Genomic DNA, 18,756 nt, shown 5'->3' with positions numbered 1-18,756 from the left:
TGACAATCAATAGATGCCAATACTGAGATGGCAGAGATGTTAAATTATCTGGGAAAAAAAAACCCCAAAACTTCAAAGCAGTTAGGATAACAAAGCTTTGAAGAGCAATCATTAACACACTTGAAACGAATTAAAAAAAAAAACACACCAGCTTCAGCCAATAACCTCAGCAAACAAAGAGAAGATATAAAGAAGAGCCAAGTAGAAATTTTAGAACTGAAAAATACAATAACCAAAATATAAAGCTTAGTAGAGGGGGTCAATGGCCAAGTTGAGGAGAAAGAGAAAGAAGCAGCCAACTGGATGATAGAACATTAGAAATCACCCAGTATGAAAAACAGAAAGAAAGAGAGAAAAAAAGTAGGGCTTCGTGGACCTGTGGGACTATAATCAAAGATGATCATTCAAAATTGGAGTCTGGGAAGGAGAGGAGAAAGGGTGGGACTGAAAAAAGCATTCAAAGAAATCACGGCTGAAAATGTCCTCAGTTTGTCAAGAGACATAAACCTATGGATTCAAGAAGGTGAGTGAATCTTAAACAGACTAAATCTGGAGAAATCCATGGCAAGGGACATTATAATTAAACATCTAAATACTTAAGACAAAGTAAAATCTGCAAAGTAGCCAGAGGGTATTTATCTATAGGGAAAAACCAATTTGAATGACACAAATTTCTCTTCAGAAACCATGGAGGTGAAAAAGCGGTGTTATTTTTTTTAAGGGCTGAAGGCAAAGAACTGCCGGCCTAGAATTCTATGTGCCGTGAAATTATTCTTCAGGGATAAGGGGGGGGGGGGAATAAAGAAATTTTTAGACCAAGGAAAACTAGAATTTGTTGCCAGCATATCTACCTGAAAGAATGCCTAAGGGCCATTCTTTCTTTATTTAAAAATTTTTTTCTAATGTTTATTTACTTTTGAGAGAGAGAGAGAGAGAGAGACAGAATCTGAAGCAGGCTCCAAGCTCTGAGCTGTCAGCACAGAGCCTGACGCGGGGCTCAAACTCACGAACTATGAGATCATGATCTGAGCCAAAGTCAGAGGCTTAACCAACTGAGCCACCCAGGGTCCCCAGGGCTGTTCTTTAAACAGAAAGGAAGTAATCAGTGAAGGAAACTTGAAGCATCAGGAAGGAAGAAAGGACATGGTAAACACAAACATTGGTAAATAGAATAGGCATTCTCTCTTCCCTTGAGTTTTCTAAATTATGTTTGATGGTTTAAGCCAAGATTATAACATTGTTTGGTAGGGTTCCAAATGTTTACAGAGATGGGGCGCCTGGGTGGCTCAGTCGCTGCTTGTGTTCTCTCTCTCTGTCTCTCATAAATGAATAAAGATTAAAAAAAAATTTTAATTAAAAAATGTATAGAAAATATTTAAGGTAGTGATGTTATAAATAGGAGATAGTAAACAGGTACAAAGGGAAGTAGGTTTCTATAGTTTACTCAAACTGCTAAAATGATATCATTAAGTTGTGATAAGTTATAATTCCTAAAGCTACCACTAAAAAACTATACCAAAAGGACATACTCAAAAACACTACAGAAGTCTAAAAAATATTCGAGTTTCCATTTCTTATGGGAAATAGCAGAAAACAAAATCAGAGAAACAAACAAACAAAAAGCCCCAGAACAAACAGAAAACAAAAAATCCAATGGAAGACTTAAACCTTAAGATAATAATTACATTAAATATATGGTCTAAATGCATTAGTTAAAAGACAGAGATTTGCAGACTGTATTAAAAAACATGACCCAACTATACTCTGTCTCTGAGAAACTCACTTCAAATATAATGATGTAAACAAGTTGAAAAGAAAAGGACAGAAAAAAATGTATCATGGAAACATCAATCAAAGGAAAATAGGAGTGGCTCTATTAATATCAGACGAAGACATTTTATTAGTAAAGTTTATTGGTAAAGAAAAAGACTAGAGACAGAGAGGGCCATTACATAATTAAATAATTAAAGAACCAATCCAGTAAGAAGACACAGGAATCTTATGTATGTATACACCAAACGATAAAGCTGCAAAAAAATTCCATATTTTTGTGGATATAGACAAGATTATTCAAAAGTCTACATGGAAAGTCAAAGGAACTAGAATAACCAAATTAATTTTGAGGAATAAAACAGGATTCGCTCTATTCAATTTGTATCTATCTATTTTCACTCTACTCAACTGAAAGATTTTCTATGTGACTTCAGTAATCAAGATGGTGTGGCATTGGTGGGAGGAATAAACACACAGATCAATGGAACAGAGTGGAAAATCTAGAAATAAACCCACGCAAACATGTCCAGCTGATTATTGCAATTATAATAGCATTTTTTAACGAAATATTTAAGAATGTTTATTTATTTTGAGAGAGACAGAGTGCCTATGTGCATGTGCATGTGACCAGGTGGGGGGCAGAGAGAGAGAGAGAGAGGGAGAGAGAATCCCAAGCAGACTCAGTGCACCCAGCACAGAGTTCCTCACAGACCTTGATCCCACTATTCGTGAGCTTGTGACCTGGACTGAAATCAAGAGTCAGATGAATAGCATTTTTTGTAATAGCAATTTAATGGAGGAAAGATATCCTTTTCAACAAATGGTACTGGGGTAATTGGACATCTATAGGCAAAAACCAAACTAAACCAAACTTTACGTCTCACGCTTTATAAAAAATTAACCCAAAATGGATCATGGTCTTAAATACAAAACATGGAAAAAACAGGGAAAATCTTCAGGATTCTGAGCTGGGCAAAGTGTTCTTAGATTTGACACTAAAAGAATGATCCATCAAAGGAAACTTTGATAAATTGGATGTAATCAAAATTAAAAACTTTGGCTCTTTGAAAGACTCCATGAAGAAGATGAAACGACAAGCTAGAGACAAGAAGATTAAAAAAAAAAAAAGCACATATCTTATGAAGGACTTGTAGGTGCTGTAAACAAAGTACTCTCAAAATCCAACAGAAAAAAAAATCTAATTAGAAAATGGGCAAAAGACCTGAAGAGACATTTCACAAATAAGCACATGAAAAGATGTTGAACATCATTAACCATTAGGGAAACACAAATAAAATCCACAATGAGATAGCACTACATACCTATCAGAATGGCTAAACCACAAAACTAATGGCAATAAATGTTGATAGGATTTAGAGAAACAGAAACACTCATACACTGCTGGTTGCGAATGTAAAATGGTGTGGCCACTCTAAAAAATGTGACCATTTCTTTAAACATGAAACACACAACTCTTACGTGACCCAGCAGTTGTATTCCTGGGAATTTATTTTAGAGAAATGAAGGCTGTGTTCGCCCAAAAACTTTTATAAGAATGTTGTAGCAGCTTTATTCATCATAGTGTCCAACTGGAAACAATCTGGATGTCTATCAGCGGGTAAATGGTTAAGTGAAGTGTGGTACATCCACACCATGGAACGCTACTCGCCAACAGTCTAGAAGGATCTCCGAGAGAATTATGCTAAATGAAAAAAGTGATTTCCAAAAGGTTACATACTAAATGATTCTACTTATAGAACGTTCCTGAAATGACAAATTCATAGAGACGGAGAAGAGATTAGTGGGTGCCAGGGGTGAAGGAAGAAGTAGGGGTGGGAGGGAAGTGGAGGTGACTAGGAAAAGGCAACACGAGGGCTATTTGTGGTTACGGAAAGCTTTTGTGCCTTGGCTATGTCAGTATCTTGCTTGTGATGTTACACTATAGTTTTGTAAGAAGTTACCATTGGGAGGAGACTGGGTAAAAGGTATATGCGATCTCTCTGTATTCTTTTCACAACCACATGTGAACCTACAATTATATCAAAATAAAAATCGGATAAAAAAGAATTCCACCCTGGGACGCCTGGGTGGCTCGGTCAGTTGAGTGTCCGCCTTCTGGCTCAGGTCTTGATCTCACGGTCTGAGTTCGATGGGGCCCTGTGCTGACAAGGAGGAGCCTACTTCAGATCCTCTGTCTGCCTCCCTCTCCGCACCTCCCCTGCTCTCGCTCTCTCTGTCAAAAATAAATAAACATTAAAAAAATAATAATTCCACCTTCAGACAATGAATGGGTTAGAAAGAAACTGGGTAGAGAGAAACTAAACAATGTGGTCCGTCACCGAGTCCAAAGCTGGATGTTAGAACTGAGTTCCTACCTAAGAGGAAGCAGAGCCTATTTAATCTCCAAATTTCAAAACTTCTGCTGCGATGAACCAGCAGAAGTTTTTGCACTGAGCAAAAAATGCACACTTTAAGAACGTACTCGTGGGTGTGGGCTCAACGACCCGTGTAGGCACCGCTGTGTTTGAAGCCCCCTGTATATTCCATGTCCCTGCCCTATGGGTCAGCACTATTGTCACTGGGGAGGAAGGAAGACAAGCAGGAGCCAAGGAAGGTGGTGGGGTTCCTGTTGGGCTCATGCTGTTCTCTGATTGCAGCATTCTTTTTTTCTGTTTCTCTAGGAAGCAAAGGTAGTTTATAATAACAACACTCCTCTCCTGAATATTGCCCCCTGCTTTTCCAACACATCAGTGGCTACTATAGTTCCACGTAGCCACTCCAATGCTTTAATTAAGGCATAAAAATACTGGAGGCGATGGTAGGAGAAAGCATTTAAAATACAACTTTGATGTGCCACAAAGCACACATGAATGCACATTCATTGGCTGTGTGTTGCATCAGCTTTAGCTGTAGAAATGCACTAGTTTTGAAACTTACATTTAGAGAAAATAACTACTTATTCATTCAAAAAAGGGGGGGGGGAAGGTTTTCCAGGAAATGGGAAGAATCATTACCTTCACAGAATTCTGAACGGAAAGTATAATTGCCCATGATGTAAGGTAGAAACATTTCAAAGCATTTGTGAGCAAAATGGAAACATGCCTACAGGTCCATTATCACCAGAATCAAATAGTATTCAAATGACCACAGGTACTCTGATTAAATCAATTAGGTGCAAAGTAATGATTAGGACTATTGGCAGTCAAAAGCTTTACCAGAAATGTGCTTGGATGTTGAAAATATGACTTCTACCCACTTTTATTACCTAGGCACTGTGGTGAATTATAGTAATCTCTTATGCTTTGAGTGAGAGGGAATGGAAAGCTAATATTTACCCTATTGGGGATGGTTTAACTTTTCCATAGAGAAGCACTGAACATTCATTTACTAACACCTAAAAAGGGATAAAAGCTTTCTAGTCAAAATGTATTGAGGTAGCAATATAATAGATTACACATATTCTGCTGTGAAAAATCCCAAGATTCCAGTAAGTAATGTGCATGAAACAGGAAGGAAGAAAAAAAAAAGACATTTCTATGACAGAAAAAAAAAACCCAAAAAACAAAAAACCAGGAAGGACGGAGCTAAGGGATTAAACAAAATAAACAAAGCTACCCTTTCAGAGGCTGCTGCCCAGACAGCTCAGACTGGCCTCATTTCCTTCCCTCTCCTAACCCCTGGGGGCCCTTCCTCTTCTCTGGGTCTTTATTAATTGGCCTTTGTCTTTCCTCTAATGAAAAAGGCACTCAGCTCTGCCCTACTCTTTCCTGAACCGGATGGTCTAAATGAAGGGAAGAACGAGTCTGGTGTTTCCACGGAGACGAGCCCAGACCCTGAGAAGGGTCAGTCCTGGAGAACGCCTGCAGGGGGCGGTCGACACTGAGGAATGAACAGAAGGCTCTGGCTTTCCAGAACTTTGCGCACCTCCTGTAGCACAGGCACGATGCAAATCTTCAGGCTAGCTACTTTTAAGGACAAGATAATTAGCGCAGATCAAGCTGTTAAATGGTTGCCATTGGGGACTTGAATCAAATGATGTCAGAGGTCTGGATTGATGTGGCCATCTTTTCTAAGGTTCTCTTACTACAGGGGAGGAATGGAGGTTCAGAAGAGCTTTGAGGTCTAGCTAGTGAGCGGAAGAGCTAACCACTATTGACCTCTATTAACAGCCTCCCAGGGGGCGCTTTGTGAAATTCTGGTGGCCTCTGTCTGTGTTGATATACAAGATAAATATCTAATGCTAAAAGAACATTCTTCCCTTCTGGTTAGCAGTTTTAGGATTTAAGCTGAAAGTGGTGAAGAAGCTCCTTAGGGAAAAACAAACACAAATTTGAAATAAGATAGAATTGTGAATATATTGCAAGATCCATTTTATAACAACCATAGGCTCTCATGTTAATAACAGTTAATAAATTTTTTTTTTTTTTTTTAGTCTTAGTTGTATCTGCCTATTGTCTTTAAGTGTATTTAGGAAAAGGAGTCCCCACCACCCCCCCAACCAGGTGAATTACACAGTCATGTGATCATTTGGGGAATTTTATTTTATTATAATTTCCACACCCTCCTCTGTTTCTGAGCCCCACCCCAGAACAATTAAATTAGGCTCTCAGGGTATTTTTAAGTTTTAAAATTTACTTTTATTTATTTTGAAAGAGAGAGAGAGGGAGGGAAAGAGGGAGGGAGAGAGAGATAGAGAGAGAATGTGCTGGGGAGGGGCAGAGAGGAAGGGAAGCAGGTTCCACACCCAGGGCAGAGCCTCACAAGGGGTTCCATCCCACGAACCCTGAGATCATGGCCTGAGCCGAGATCAAGGGTCCAACGCTTACCCGACTGAACCACCCAGGCATCCCTCAGGGTATTTTTAAAAGCAAGCTCCTCAAAAGTTTGTCCCAGGACCAGCAGTGTGGGCATCACCTGGGAGCTTGTTAGAAATTCTGACTCTCAGGTCCCATTTGGGCCTATGGACGAGCATCTGCATTTTAACAGGATTTCCAGGTGATTCTTAGGTACATTACAGGTTGAAAGGAGCCACTGGGAGCCCTCTATAACTCCTATATCAACTGGCAGAGGACTTCCCTTCTTCATTCTTTGCGTTGAATTAGGCTCCCAGTCCTTACCTGGGTGTTCCGGCCAAAAATGAACTTCAGCATCTCCCATTTAAAGAAAGGGAACATTATTACTTGTGCTTTAAGATCAAGCTGAAAGAATAATTCCTGGAGTGAAAGAATTCTTAATGAATTTCCTGTGTATTCTTAGATGGGACGTTTTTATGTGAAAGGGCACAGAGATGATATATATTATACAAGGAAGGTTTGAAAGTTCTAATGTAAAACTCATGGGAGCTGGCAAAAAAAAAAAAAAAAATTCTAAGTGGGCTTCATTCCCAGTGCTTGACTTACTCACTGGTATTGAGTTAGGAGATTGTGAAACTGTGGCTGATAACAATGGAGATTTATATATTTGGTCATCATCCCCATTTCTGGCAGAGCTTTTAAAACCCTCGGAATTTCGTTAGTGCTGAGAGCAACAAAGGTGTCATTTGTCATTTTAATGAGGTGACTTTTGGACCCTACCTATGAAGGGGGGCTTGTTGCCAGGACAACCAACCTTGTGATGGGGGATGGGGGGTGGGTTGGAACTTTCAGTTTCACCTCCTGATCTCCAGGGAGGAGGGAGGGGCTGGAGGTTGAATCAATCACTAATGGTCAATGATTTGATCAATCGCCACACCCTCGATGAGCAGTTGATGATGTAATCAACGATAGCATAAATGTTGGCATGCTTAAAAGAGTAAACTTGAGCCTACGTGCTGAACCCTCCATCCAAAACCCAGAGAACTGGGTTTGGAGAACTTCTGAGTCAGTAAGTGCAGGGAGATGCTGTGAGGGCGGTGTGCCTGGAAAAGTAATGGGAGCTCCACCCCTTCCCACCTACTTTGCTCCCTTCCCTCCAGATCTTCCTGAGTTCTGTCCTTTTATAAGGACCTACACCAGTGATTTGGGAAATACCGTAAAATGCTTGAGTTCTGTGAGCCTCTCTAGCAAATTAATTGAACCCAGGGAAGGAAGGGGTCATTGGAACCTCTAATCTATAGCTGGTTGATCAGAAGCACAGATGACAACCTGGACTTGTGACCTGTGTCTGGAGGGGGTGGTGAGGGTGTGTGGCGGGGAGTGGTGAGTGGGAGGAGTCTGCCAGGACTGATCCCTTAACCTATGGGGTCTGTTGTTATGACTGAGTAGATAGCATCAGAGTTGAGTTGAATGATAGGACACCCTGCTGGGTTCAGAGAATTGCTTGTTGGTGTGGAGAAACCTCCCCCTCACACACTGGGATTGGGTCCAGGAACCCCAGAGGGCACACTAAATAGGCATGTGAACTCTGTCAGTTCCCCAAATATGAGAACACTTGGTAGTAAACTAGTATTCTCAGAGACCTTATCTTCTCATTGTTTTACTCCTTCATCAAGTACAAAACTGTGTTTGTATTCAGCAGGTGCCTAACTATCCTTGACAACAATAATAGTACCTAAATACTCACTGAGTACCCACTATATACCAAGTATTGTCTTAGATCAAGATATTTTCCTAATTAGCTAAAAGAGGTCATTGATATTGCTGTCAATGCAAGGGTGTAAGTAGAGGAACATTTTCTTTAATGTTTATTTATTTTTGGAGAGAAAGAAAGAGAGAGAGAAAGAGAGAGAACAAGTTGGGGAGGGGCAGAGAGAGAGGAGGAGAGAAATCCCAAGCAGGCTCTGTGCTGTCAGTGCAGAACCCTATGTGGGACTTGAACTCACGATCCGTGAGATCATGACCCGAGCTGAAACCTAGAGTCGGACATTTAGCCAAGTGAACCACCCAGGCGCCCAAGGACATCTTTGATTAAGCTGTTTTGATGACTCTATTCCACACATAACATTGTATATCCCTTTACTTCACATAGTGCCAGGGAGTTATCAATTCTGGGGACAAATGACTTGCTAAATTATAGTGCTATTAAGCTTAAGGATTTCAGAATTTGTGGAACTAAGCTCGTGTTTGTTTATTCCATGTTAAGAAAATTGATAACGTAAATGTTGACATGCTTAAAAAGAATAAATTTTAGCAGTGTTTTGACACATCCTTTATTCAAGTTATAGCATGTTAGCCCTGGAGACTTGAGAAATTATGTGTCCAGAAGTTTCCAAATGGTAGATTGGGATCTTCCAGAACTATTCAAATCTTTACTTGCCAGTTTTTCTGGCAGGCTGCCTCTGCCAGGCCCCTCATTCGGGGGGCCTGGTTCTGGTGGGAGGGGAGCCCACACAGGCACTTGCTACCAGACCAGACACCACAGCAATCTCCTGGTGTGGAGCTGGTGCCCACACGTTTGGCGTTCTTGCAGGTAATGGTGAAAGGCAGAGCCCCTGGGTCCTGTCCTGAAGTTTAGAGAAAATAGTGATATGGCTATGCATAAATAATATTTTTCATGTTCACATTAAACACGGGAATGATATGGTACCATGAAAAAATGCCTGCGATGATGATGCTACTTAGCGATTAATTAAGATCTTCTGTAGTGACTGTTTTAATGTTGAGTTTAAGATCTTTTGTAATGACTATTTTAATGTTGAGGTAGGAGTATTTTTCTGATGAAGATCAATGAAGAAATGAATGTGAATTGAAGTGTGTGTGAAGAATGGGGTTCAGCCAAAGGTGAGTTTTAGCAGAGCAGCTTATACACACAGATATTTCTCTATGTAAACTCTTGCAATGAGTGGCTTTACAGAGCTCCTAATATCATATGGCATCATCTGATTAGCTCTCTGGACTCCAGTCATGTGATAAAATAGGGAGACTGTCCACTCAGGTCAACCCTAAGCTGATTTTTTTTTTAATTTTTAAGGTTTATTTATTTCTGAGAGATAGAGAGAGACAAGTGGGAGTGGGAGAGGGGCAGAAAGAGGGAGACACAGAATTAGAAGCAGGCCCCAGGGTCCGAGCGTTCAGCACAGAGCCCGACGCAGGGCTCGAACCCACGAACCGTGAGATCACGACCTGAGCCGAAGTCGGACGCTTAACTGACTGAGCCACCCAGGCGCCCCAACCCTAAGCTGATTTTGATCAGGACTACAATTTCTCCATGAAGTTATGAACATGGCCATATGAAGGACTGGGCACATACCATATGTCATGAATGCGGACAAAAGATTGCTATCTCAAACTGCTAAATGAAAAAGCTGAAAAAAATACAGAATATCTCAACAAGCAAAAGTGCAACGTCTTTGGATTGCATATAACATAGCCATAAAAATAGATTTATCTTGAAGAGTTTTATAAAAAGAAGCTGCTGTCCTTGCTCTATGAATTTGTCAAGATTAATGTAACTCTAGGTTACTTCATAAATGTATAGTAATTACAAATGCTGGGAAGAAGGGGAAGGAGGGAGAGGGGAGGGACATAGAGAGGCAAAGAGAGAGAGAGAGAGAGAGAGAGAGAGAGAGAGAGAGACCTCTTGTGGAGGCATTTTATGACTCATCTGTTAGGAGAAAAATTTCCTGTCCATTTAGTTTGTCCATTTGTCCTAAAGTTTTGGGTTAGAATTGCACAATACATTCGTTGTTTTTAAAACAGGCTTAAAATTCTCAAAGCATTCAATTTCTATCGAATCTTTCTATCAGGAAAGGGTGTTTTCCCGTCAGATGATACAGACGATGAGAAAACCTTATCAGGTCCCTGAAGTCACCTTGAAACGCAAAGAATCTAGTCCAAGTAGAGAATGACTTTACGCAGGCTGGCTTGAACTACTCTAGCTTTTGAACAAGGCAAGAGAGGGCAACTTCCTGCCTGTCGGGGCCCAGTTTCTGGAGAAAGCTGCTGTAACAAGTCTCTAATCTTTGGTGCCTTCCTATCGATTTCTAGGGTCCCACCTCAGATGCCAGATGACACTTCTCCCCCTTTGCTTTGTTCCCTCGTTTCCTGGTGGCAGGCACAACATGCCAGTCCTTTCTTTTGCTTTGCTCATAACACGATGATGGAGAAATTGTATAGTCCCAATGGAAATCAGTGCAGGGTGGATCGAGCTAGTCACTTATCCAGTCCATTCACTCATTTACATATTTAACAATTGTGTATCGAGTAACTGCTATGTACCATGTACTGTGCTAAGTGCGGGGGATAATAGGGAGGTGGTAAATCTAGTTCTTATCCTTACGGTGCTTATAATTTAGTGCCAGAGCAAGAGCAGCTTCCAGGCATGGGGGTAAAGGGGAACAAAAGTCTAAGTGCAAACACGAAAAGGGAGAAAACCTAAAAAAAAAAAAAAACAACAAACCTTAATCATGATAGGCATTATAAAGGAAATGAGCAGGATACTGAGATAGAAAATAAAAAAGGAGTTTACAGATGCCTGGCTTGAGCAACCGGGTGCTGTGATGCTGGTGGAAGGAGCACTGAGTTGGAGGAAAAAGCAAGTGCAAATGCCCTACTGTGTGCATGTGGCCACAGACCTGCATGGGCACGTGCCTGGCACAGTCCAGGAACAGCAGGGAGCAAAATGTGGCTGGCATGGAGTGAACAGAGGAGAATAATGGGAGGGAGAATCAGAGAGGAGGTGGGGTGTGTGTGTAGACTGCACTGGCCTTTGTTTGGCTTTATCTTTGTGGTGGAAGCTACTGGAGGGTTCTGAAGAGAGAGAAACACCATATGACTTAGGTTTTCACCCCATTACTCTATTGATTATGTGGAGAAGAGACTGTAGGGTGCTGCGGGTGGAAGTGGGGAGACTGGTCTGATAGTGACAGCAGTAACTCAGAGAGAAACAATGGTGACCCGCGATAGGGTGTTGGCAGCAGGGGTATCAAGAGGGCTCAGATTCTAGGCATGTTATGACAATAGAACCCAAGCAAATGAATTGGGTGTGGAACGTGAGAAAAAAGAGGAGTCAAGGATGACCTCAAGCCCTTGGGTCTAAACAACTGGAAAGTTGGAGAGATTATTAAATAAGGTGGAAAGGCTAAGGGTGGAGCAGGTGTGAGGAAGACAGGAGTCTTGGTTTTGGACTCGTTAAGCTTGAGATGCCACAAGTCCAGATGTTGAGGATGCCATTGGTGGTCTCAATCCAGAGTTCAGGAGTGACGTTAAGGGTACAGATATCCACTTGGGAATCCAGGATAGCGATGGTACGTAAAGCCATGCGGGTCACTGAGACCACTGACAGCACTGAACCCTCACTCCAATGGGAAGAGGTCGTAGAGATGAGGCAACTGCAAGCGAGATGGGAAAGAAGCTTCTGGCGAGGCAGGAGGAAAGCTGGGAGAGGAAGATGTCTTGTGAGCGTGAAGAACGCGTTTCCAGGACTTTCCACCTGGCAAGCATGGACACCGAGAGTTGGCTACAGGATTTCGCAAAAGGGGGTCACTGGTGCCTACAGTCAGAGCAGCGCCAGGGCATGCTGGGAGCAAAGGCTTGAGTGGGCTCAAGGGAGACAACCTGGGGGCAGTGAGCATTTTCAAGGACTTTTGCTAAGAAGAGACAAAGAAGGGTGGCAAGAGTAAGAGTAAAATATGAAGTCATCAGAGGAAACAATTTTGGTGGGGACTGGGGGAGAGTTCAGTTTGGAACATGTTACAGTTGCGACACCTCTTAGCCTTCCAGTGGACCCGTCAAGGCACAAGGTGTGCATGGAGTACTGCAGCTCAAAAGAAAGCTCATCAGGACACAGCGTCGGCATTTAAAATGAACATTCCTGGGGCGCCTGGCTGGCTCCGTCAGTGGAGCGTGTGACTCCTGATCTTGGGGTTGTGAGTTTGAGCCCTGTTGGGTGTGGAGATCACTTCAAATCTTTGAAAAATAAAACAAAATGAACCCTCCTTTGCTCTGCTGGAGGATAAAATAGAAGCCTGAGAGTTTAAGTCCTTTACCCAAGGGTAAATCTCCTACTTCCCAGAACTCTTCCTATTAAATGATACTTCCTCTCATATTTCTGCCAATTACAAAGAAACCTTGCCTGTTTGTGACCTAAAGGTGATCTCACCTTTGGGCCAGGTATTAATCTTTGCCCACATTTGATCTCTTTTGCCCATTTGCAGTTATCACCGCAGGGCACGGGGCAGAGGAAACCTCACGGAACTTTGAGGTTTGAGTAAGAGTTGGCAAAGAGATAAAGGCTTACCAAAAAATTGCAAGAGATTTGTCAAACTTGGCTAAGTGAAACTGGACTTTTATTCCATTTCTAAGTTATCATTTGTTTGGCATATACTTCATACTTTCCTTAATGAGGAGAGCAACCTAATCTATGGCGCTCACAGTTAAAAGTAATGTTCATGTGCCTTCTCTGCGTTCAAATCTCCTGAAGTTGGCTGCATACGGCTGCGATTGTTTATCTATCTTGCATGTAACCAAAGTGGAACTGACTTTCCAGTTCTAGACTATTTTACTTTTTTTTAAAGTTTATTTATTTTGAGAGAGAGAGCGTGTGCACGTATGCGTGCATGGGAGAGGGGCAGAGAGAGAGAGAGAGAGAGAGAGAATCCCAATCCAAAGCAGGCTCCGTGCTGTCAGCACAGAGCGCAACGCAGGACTTGATCTCACGAACCCTGAGATCATGACCTGAGCGGAAATCAAGAGTTGGTTGCTTAACTGACTGAGCTACCAGGCACCCCTAGACTATTTTAAAATGGTGGCTGAAGAGGCCAAGAATTGTCCGAACCTGGAGTTGGATTATGAGATAATCTTAGCAAAAAAGAAAAAAAAAGTTCATCTTAAAGTCATCTACACTCTTAATGAAGCAACAAGCTGGTGGAGGTGGAAAATGAAAAAAAATAGTGCTAGAGATGTGAGACATGATGTGAGACAATGACTTTGCTGATTATTTTAAAATAAGTTGTTATATGTGGGACATGTGGTAGATAGAGTCACATCCTCCTCTATTAGAGACATTCATAAACTCTGAGGTGTTTAGACGAATGCATCAACTATAGCAATGGTCGTCAGCTCTGGTCATATCATTTGGGGAACACCGCTTGGGGAGATATTACATGGTACTCATGTCTAGACCCCTACCCCAGACTGATTAAATAAGTCTTCGGCACGTGCTAGGGCATCTGTGTCTATAAAATCTGCCCAGATGATTTAAGAAAATTTTTTAATGTTTATTTATTTTTGACAGAGAGACGGAGAGGGAGAGGAAGCAGGGGAGAGAGGGAGACACAGAATCCAAAGCAGGCTCCAGGCTCTGAGCTGTCAGCACAGAGCCTGACGCAGGGCTCGAACTCACAAACCCTGAGATCATGACCTGAGTCGAAGCTGGGTGCTTAACCAACTGAGCCACCCAGGCACCCCTGCCCAGATGATTTTAACTGCAGTCAGGACTGAGACAATGAATTTGCAGTTTCCTCCCCGGAAGTCATTAGAGCTAGTTGAAATAAGTACTTATCAGGTCATGAAAAGTGAAAGAAGCCAGTCTGAAAAGGCTACCTGCTATTTCATTCCAACCATATGACAGTTGAAAAGGCAAAACTATGGAGACCACAAAAAAAATCAAGTTTCCAGGGGATCAGTTGGGGAGAGGGATGAGTCGGCAGAGCACAGAAAATGTTTAGGGTAGGGCTACTACAACGGTGGATTATTATACATTTTTCAAAACCCATAGAATGTACAACACAAAGAGTGAGCCCTGATGTGAACCATGGGCTTTGGGTGAGAATGATGTGTTGATGTAGGCTCATTGATTGTAACAAATGTACTACTGTGGTACAGAATGTCAATAATGGGTGAGGCTGTGCATGATGGGGCCAGGGGTTTATGGAGTCTGTGTACTTTCTGCCCAATTTTGCTGTGAATCCAAAACTGCTCTTAAAAGTATAGAAAGGATGAGAAAGTCTGGGAGAAATTGGGGTCATTGTGTTCCAGGCTATGGCGGACAGTAATGATCGTCAAAACTAGCTGGTGAGAAAACCTTGGCCATGTGGGCTGAGCTGACTCAATAAGCACTTCTGTTCTCTCTCTCCATGGTACTGGCTGAGCGAGTTTATTTGTTCATTCAACAAAATGTGTTGACTACCAGCTGTGTGCCAGATACTATGCTAGAGCTTCTGATACATTAAGAAATCTTGGGCATATGGAAGCCTGTAGTCATCAGAGGGAACAGACAATAGATGGGCAATAAAAATACTGGATGATAAATACTTGGATAAAGATTTCTATGCGAAATTGTGAAACTGGGTTTCTAGCATAAGTCTATAAGGACTTAAGTCTATAAGGACAGTTTGGATTGATGATTCCAGCTATCCTGTTTGCTTTCAGATAAGATGACTGTCGATCTTCTGGAGACGGAGGCTAGAACGAGTGGACCAAAGTCTGGTGTAACTAACTGCGCACGTCTCTTGAATCACTTTTTGCTCTACTGATAAAAATCTAGTCAAATTAATTTTGACTGATTGCTAAATGTTATTTATTTTAAGCGGACTTTATATGTTGCATATTAGGAAATATATTGTACTGTGTTCTGGGAGCCCCAAAGACTGGTGCGACATTAACAGCAGATTGGAGAGGGAAATAGATTCAGACTCTGCTAATATTTCTGTGGAGCCCAACAGTCAGATGTTAGATGTTATAAATTGCCAAGTTATAGATTGCCAAAAAGTAAGAGAAAGAACCTAAATATATATTTTTTTGTTATTAGGAATCCAAGCTGGGAAATAAGACTTCTTTGCCTAGTCTCCTACCCCAAATTAGGTTGCTTACCTCCCCCACTGTCTCCCAGCATCTGGTGCCCCACCTCCATCTTCCTACTTATTAGAAATAATTTTCAGCAGCTGTGTGAAGAAAGTCTTGCAGCAATTGCCAACTTCTGAGTTTTGGTAGCATCTGTAAACTGTTCAAATAACTCACTTCCAGAATCTTCCTCTTGGTGAGTGTTAGGACACAAGAAGCTCAGATCTCCTGCTTAAGCCTTAATAAAGGTCTGGTCGATGGCTCAAGTCTGTCATTATCCTTTTTCTTCTAGTGACAAAGTAATTAGGAAGAGCATGTAATGGTCAGTGATAGAAGGCCTTGTGGTAATTGAGGATTCTAGAAGCAAGAGTTCGGAGAAGTCATGTATGGTGTGATTGTTATCTGAAATGTTATGGAATGTTGGTGATGTCCTTTTTAATGTTCATTTAGGAGAGTCCCTGTCTGGGATGTTTGAGAGGTTCCATTTCTGGTGGCTGAAGCCATGTGGTGGAAAGGAGGCCTTGTTGCTGGCAGGAAAGGTTCATCATAAAAGCAGTGGTGGTGGTGGGCCTGATCATTCCATTCTTTCTACTTGGCCCAAGTTCTTTTAAAAAATTGTTTTGTTGTTATTATTGAACTATAATGTACACGCAAAATACATTAAGTTATAGGTTTACACCTCGATGCATTGTCACAAAGGGAACGTACCCATGAAACCAACTCTCCATCAAGAAAGAGAATATTAATAGTATCCCAAAGACTCCCTGCCGGTCACTGGCTCCTCATCCTCCTCCTCTCTAGAGGTAACTGCTGTCCTGGCTTCCGACACCATTGATTTGTTTGCCTTGTGTTCAACTTTAGATAAGTGAAATTACAAAGTATGTATTCTCTGGTGTCTGGCTCCTTTTCATTCAATGTTTGTGAGATTCATCCTGGTTGTTTGATGTAGCTATAGTTTATTTGCTGGTATAAGTATTCTATTGTATATGCCATATACTATTATTTATTTATCCATTCTTTTGTTGGTGGATATTTTAGTAATTTTCAGTTTGGGGCTATAAAGTAATATTGCTATGAATATTTTGTGGGTCTTTTGGTGTACATGTGTATGCATTTCTACTATATATATTGCTAGGAATGGAATTACTAGTACATAAGCTGTGTATTTTGGGGAGACAGGCCACCATAGGTCCTAAGTACCCATGCATGTGCTTCCTCAGTGTACCAAACTTCAAGCCATATCCATGCCTGATATTGAGCAGTTCCTGTAGCTGGTCACATAGAAGCTATGTCGGTCATGGCAACCACAGTGTGACTGCTGCTCACACATCAAGGGAAGCAGAAATGGTGGTACTGGCTTGTTTCTTGCTTGCTATAAAAGGTGCGGAGCCTGGAGCCCTGTGTTCTTCAGCTGTGGTGAAACCCACTATGCGAGTGGTTTCCACGTGGGCCCATCATATTGCCAGCGGGTCTGGGGGGCAAGGGAGCCAGCACGACCATTTGATGTTCCTAGTGTTTGCTGTGCTGTGACTAATATGTTATCTTGTTTTGAGTTATTACATCTCAGGGTCCACTTATGGCAATCACGGAGTCCTGGAAAGCCATCCTGTTTGTCTAGCTTGATGTCTCCTTTAGGATCTTACTACTCCTTGCTTTCCTTGATGAGACTGGGCTTCTTTTCTGACAGGGTATGTTCAACTGTAGTACATAATGCTAAATATTTTCCCAAAGTAATATATGAGATTTCTTATTATTCTCACTCCAATTTTTTAGAAGTTGCTATAACTAGTATTTTATTGGCTATTATGTGCATGATACATTTATATTATCAAATAGGATAATTTTTACAATTCTGTGAAGTAGGCATTATTTCACAGATTAGGGCACTGAAGACAGAGCCTTAAGGGACATATTTGGTTTTATACAACTGTGATAACAAGAGTCACCATTATACATAACGATAGTTATCTCTTGCATATCAGCCCCTGTATTTAGTGCTTTATATGGGAATTGTTTTATTGCAATGCTATAAGATAGGTATCATTATTATTCCCTATGTCTAGATCAATAAATTGACTGCCATTAAAGTTAATTCACCTGCCCACAATTATACCAACTATAAGTAGTAGAGCTGAGGTTTCAGTCTAGAGTGAGTTGACTTCCAAGCCCAAATGCCAGTCACCCGCATTTGTTGTCTAAACTGGTAAGTGGTAGAGACACAGCTTGAAACTACATACTCAGAATCCTGAACTGGTTCTCACTTCACCATACGTTTTGCCAAAACCCCTCAACCCTCACCAACAACTGTCAACTTGTCTGAGTTCCCCTGTGGGTGCATGATTGAACAAACAGTAAAATGACTAGTGGTCAGGCAGAAAGAATGAGAGGGGGAGGAGAATGGATGGTTTATATAATTCTTATACTGGATCAGCAGCCTCCAGAACACAGATTGTGCACTGAATATAAAATTGCATTCAGAAGAGGAATATAAATCCTTGGGAATCTGAAGAGTACATGTGGCTGATTTTAAAGAAAAATTAATTTTGGTTTTTAAAAGGTACCAGTCTCATAATCATCATGTAGAGCTCTCTGTCTCCAAGGAAAGTAGCTCTAGAAGGTCAGGAGGGTGCATGTGTGTGTATTTGTAGAACTCAGATGTGTTGAATCCTCAGGAACTCAGCAGCCTGTCATGCTTTGTCATTTCACCATACTATCATGGCCTCAATCTAGATCCAAGAGACTGACATCTGGGAGGAATAAATACACGATTCCCTTTTTCACCTTGACCCAATTCTTGGTTTCTTTGCTTAGGGACCTTGGCCACTCTTGGGGCTTTTCTGACTCTCCATCATAACCTAAAAGTGAAAATGCTTTTCCCACTCACCCTCCTCTGCCCCTGTGCCAGCATGTTTCTTTGGGGACATCACACTATTTCTCTAACCCTGAAAGTGATAAAGGGGAAATTATGTAGCATTCACTCAGTTGTCATGTCAAGAAACTGATTCAAAGAGATCCTTCGGAAATTTCTTTTATATGTGTGCTCATAAAATCATCTTCAAGGCCCTATACATTAAAACAAACCCAGTATTTCAATGATAGTTCAGTTTCCCTTTGAATACTCACTAATAAATGTAGCTGGGGTATTTTGGCAGAGAGTAGGGAAAGGGGTTTACAAGGATGTTCAGAGGAAATTCATAAATATTCCCCAGTGACAAGGAACTCTGTGATGAAATGTATCCTTACCAAGGAGGAGCCATTTCAGTTTCAACCCATGTGATCCAAGGTG

The 18,756-nt window shown here is 41.4% G+C and overlaps 1 protein-coding gene across 18 annotated transcripts in view; it reads right to left on the bottom strand.

Moving 5' to 3' along the window:
• Positions 1–18,756, bottom strand: part of DLGAP1 (DLG associated protein 1) — an 885,205-nt gene that overhangs the window by 207,075 nt on the left and 659,374 nt on the right. The gene's annotated exons all lie outside the window — the stretch shown is intronic.

Source organism: Acinonyx jubatus, chromosome D3 (assembly GCF_027475565.1).
Source record: "Acinonyx jubatus isolate Ajub_Pintada_27869175 chromosome D3, VMU_Ajub_asm_v1.0, whole genome shotgun sequence".
Classification (NCBI taxonomy): Eukaryota; Metazoa; Chordata; class Mammalia; order Carnivora; family Felidae; genus Acinonyx; species Acinonyx jubatus.
This window is presented reverse-complemented; position numbering and strand designations above follow the sequence as displayed.